This window comes from Chrysochloris asiatica, unplaced genomic scaffold (genome assembly GCF_000296735.1).
Source record: "Chrysochloris asiatica unplaced genomic scaffold, ChrAsi1.0 scaffold00050, whole genome shotgun sequence".
NCBI lineage: Eukaryota > Metazoa > Chordata > Mammalia > Afrosoricida > Chrysochloridae > Chrysochloris > Chrysochloris asiatica.
In genome coordinates this window covers 8214755-8219240 of record NW_006408568.1, presented here as the reverse complement: position 1 = coordinate 8219240, position 4486 = coordinate 8214755, and the positions used below count along the sequence as shown (strand labels likewise).

Genomic DNA, 4486 nt, shown 5'->3' with positions numbered 1-4486 from the left:
ACCAACCTTGCAGTTAGAAGTCACGTGCTTATCCTACAGCATCACAGCAGAACTCCAACTCTTGAATAGACTTAAAAAGAAAGCAACCAGAATGAGAGAACATTCCCATTGCAATTCATTTAGTGAAGTTAATAAAATCTTGAAAAGTTAGCCTATTATATATAACTCAGTTAGATTTACCTAGGTATACAAATGGGATCCAATATTAGAATACCAATCAGTGTGATTTACCACACTAACATTGTTGTTAAGTGCCATCGAGCCAGTTCCCACCCATAGCGACCCTATATAGGGTTTCTGAGGATTTTGTGGTTCAAACCAACTTTTGCAGTCCAGCAAATTAACCCACAGCGCCACATCAGGACTCCATCACACTAACATATTATCGTAAAAAATCTAATCATATTAATAGATTGAAAAATAATAAAATTTGATATCTATTCATGATTAAAACGCCTAGCAAAACAATTTTAGAGGAGAACACCCTTATTAAAATCTACTTACAAAAAGGTCTGTAGTAAACATTAACCTTAATAAAAGAAGGGAAAAAAAACATTGAAAGCACTCCCTTTCCTATCAGGAACAACACAAAGGATGAACCTTGAAGACATTGTTAAATGAAATAAACGAGGCACAAAAGTACAAATATTTTATGATTTCCCTTATATGAGACACCTAGAATAGATGAGAAGTCTTGGTGTGGCGCTGTAGAATAACCACTGGACTGCTAACTTCAAGGTTGGCAGTTCAAACCCACCAGCTGCTCCTTGGAAACTCTATACAGGGTCTCTATGAGTTCGTAACCGACTCCATGGCATTTAACAACCACACAAGAATAGATTAATTTAATGAGACAAAGTACAATAAAGCTTACTAGGAGCTGGGAGCAAAGGGTTGTACTGGGTAATTCTTCTGTTATACATTGTTTAGCAGTTTTGATTTGAGATGATACAAAATAACTGGAAACACCCCGTCGCTCGCCGCTGACCGCCTTCCTCTCTGCACGTTCGCAAGCCCGCCCACCGCGGTTACCTGCAGTCCTTGGATAGATGAGGCCAGTGTCCGGGGTACTGGCTCATCATTTTACTCGGGCTTATGCCAACAATGTAAAATTTGGTGCAGATGCCCGAGCCCTAATGCTTCAAGGTGTAGATCTTTTAAGCCGTTGCTGTAGCGGTTACTATGGGGCCAAAGGGAAGAACAGTGATTATTGAACATAGTTCGGGAAGCCCCAAAGTAACAAAAGATGGTGTGACTCTTGCTAAGTCAATTGATTTAAAGGATAAATACAAAAATATCGGGGCTAAACTTGTTCAGGATGTTGCCAACAACACAAATGAAGAGGCTGGAGATGGCACCATCACTGGTACTGTATTGGCGCGCTCTATTGCCAAGGAAGGTTTCGAGAAGATTAGCAAAGGCGCTAATCCAGTGGAAATCAGGAGAGGTGTAATGTTAGCTGTTGATGCTGTAATTGCTGAATTTAAGAAGCTTTGACAACTCCTGAAGAAATCCCGCAGGTTGCTACAATTTCTGCAAATGGAGACAAAGAAATTGGCACCATCATTTCTGACGCATGAAAAAGGTTGGAAGAAAAAGTGTCATCACAGTTGTTGTTGTTGTTGTTAGGTGCCATTGAGTTGGTACTGACCCATAGCAACCTTATGCACAGCAGAACGAAATACTGCCCGATCCTGGGACAACACAGTAAAGGATGGAAAAACCTTGAATGATGAGTTAGAAATTATTGAAGGCATGAAGTCTGACCGAGGTTATATTTCCCAACACTTTATTAATCCATCAAAAGTCAAAAATGTGAATTCCAGGATGCCTATGTTCTATTGAGTGAAAAGTAAACTTCTAGTGTCCAGTCTATTGTGCGTGCTCTTGAAATTGCCAATGCTCACTGTAAGCCTTTGGTCATAATTGTTGAAGATGTTGATGGAGAAGCTCTAAGTACTCTCGCTTTGAATAGGCTATAAGTTGGTCTTCAAGTTGTAGCAGTGAAAGCTCCTGGGTTTGGTGACAATAGAATGAACCAGCTTAAAGGCACAGCTATTGCCACTGGTGGTGCGGTATTTGGAGATGAGGGATTAACACGGAATCTTGAAGATGTTCAGGCTCATGACTTAGAGAAAGTTGGAGAAGTCATTGTGACTAAAGATGATGCCATGCTCTTGAAAGGAAAAGGTAATAAGGCACAAAATGAAAAACATATTCAAGAAATTACTGAGCAGTTAGACATCACAACTAGTGAATATGAAAGGAAAAAGCTAAATGAACGACTGGAAAAACTTTCAGATGGAGTAGCTGTGCTAAAAGTTGCTGGGACAAGTGATGTGGAAGTGAATGAAAAGAAGGGCAGAGTTACAGATGCCCTCAATGCAACATGAGCTGCTGTTGAAGAGGGTATTGTTCTTGGAGGGGGTTGTGCTCTGCTTCGATGCATTCCAGCCTTGGACTCACTAGCTCCAGCAAATGAAGATCAAAAAATTGGCATAGAAATTATTAAAAGAACACTCAAATTTCCTGCAATGACTATTGCTAAGAATGCAGGTGTTGAAGGATCATTGATAGTTGAGAAAATTATGCAGAGTTCCTCAGAAGTTGTTTATGATGCTATGTTTGGAGTTTTTGTCAATATGGTAGAAAAAGGAATCATTGATCCAACCAAGGTTGTAAGAGCTGCTTTATTGGATGCTGCTGGAGTGGGCTCCCTGTTAACCACAGCAGAAGTTGTAGTCACAGAAATTCCCAAAGAAGAGAAGGACCCTGGCATGGGTGGAATGGGTGGAATGGGAGGTGGTATGGAAGGTATGGGAGGTGGCATGTTCTAGTTCCTAGAATAGTGCTTTACCATTTTATCAATGAACTGTAACAGGAAGCTGAAAGCAATGTTCCTCACCAATAACTTCAGAGAAGTCATTTAAAGAGAAGAAAATATCTGAAGAAAAAGCTGGCTGATGTTTTAAGAAAATCACTTATAAGCATCAGTTACTGGTTTCAGTTGACAATATGTAATGGTTTACTGCTGTCATTGTCCATGCCTACAGATAATTTATTTTGTATTTTTGAATAAAAAGACATTTCTACATTCCTGGAAAAAACAAAACAAAAAAACTGGAAATAGATTGATGGTTATACAACATTGTGAATGTACTTAATGGTACATTTAAAAATAATAAATTTCATGTTATTCAGATTTTATCATAAAGTTTTAAATTGCTACTCTTTTCACTAGAAGATATATGTATGTATATACATGTATTTTGTTGTTGTTGTTGTTGCTAAGTGCCATTGGGTCAATCCTGACCCATAGCAACCCTATATAGGGTTTCTGAGGAGCAGCTGGTAAGCTTGAATTGCCAACCTTGCAGTTCAAACAGTTCTGCAGTCTGGTGCATTAACCCACAGCGCCACACCAGGACACACACTCTCTCTCCATATATATACTTTTTTTTTTTTTTTTTTAATAACACATCACAAACATGAAATGGCGTACAAACAAGGTCATTTACTGAGGTATTGTTTTCAAGAGTAAAATACTGCAAGCATAGTTGCGGAAACTATGATACATACACACAATAGAGAAATGCAGTTGTAAAGAAAATAAGGAAGATTTCTATAGATGGATATAGAGTGATTTATAGGATATATTATTAAGTGTAAAAAAGTTTATAATATGCAACTTTTTTGTAAGCAGCTTACCTTAGTTACTTTTTTGGAAGTCAGCTACCTGGTCAACCAATTGGAATAGCTCTCTGTATTTGTGCCCATTCCAAAGAGAGGTGATCCAACAGAATGCGGAAATCATCTAACAATATCATTACTATAACATGCAAGTAAAGTTTTGCTAAAGACGATTCAAAAGCAGCAGCAGCAGTACATTGACTGTCAGAAACTTAGTCCAGCCTGAGTTTCTGACAGTTACCTGGATTCAGAAGAGGATGTGGTACTAGGAATATCATTGCTGATGCCAGATAGATCTTGACTGAAAACAGAGAATACCAGAAAGATGTTTGTTTGTGCTTTATTGACTATGCAAAGGCTTTGGACTGTGTGTGGATCATGACAAGGTATGGATAACATTGTAAAGAATGGTTATTCCAGAACACTAAATTGCACTCAGGAGGAACCTGTACATAGACCAAGAGGCAGTAGTTAGAACAGAACAAGGGGATATTGAATGGTTTAAAATCAGGAAGGGGGTGGGCTAAGGTTGTATTCTTTCACCATACTTACTCAATCTGTATAATGAGTAGATAATCCGAGAAGATGAATTATATAAACAAGAACATGGCATCGGTATTGGAGGAAGATTCATTAACAACTCGCGATATGTAGATGGTGCAACCTTGCTTGGTGAAAGTGAAGAGAATTTAAAATACTTACTGATGATGATCAAAGACCACAAACGTCAGTATGATTGAAACTCAATGCAAAGAAAACAAAAATCCTCACAACTGGATCAATAAATAGCATCATG

The 4486-nt window shown here is 38.4% G+C and overlaps 1 pseudogene; it reads left to right on the top strand.

Moving 5' to 3' along the window:
- Positions 1–1049: 1049 nt before the first annotated feature.
- Positions 1050–2837, top strand: LOC102816093 (annotated as a pseudogene).
- Positions 2838–4486: the final 1649 nt, after the last annotated feature.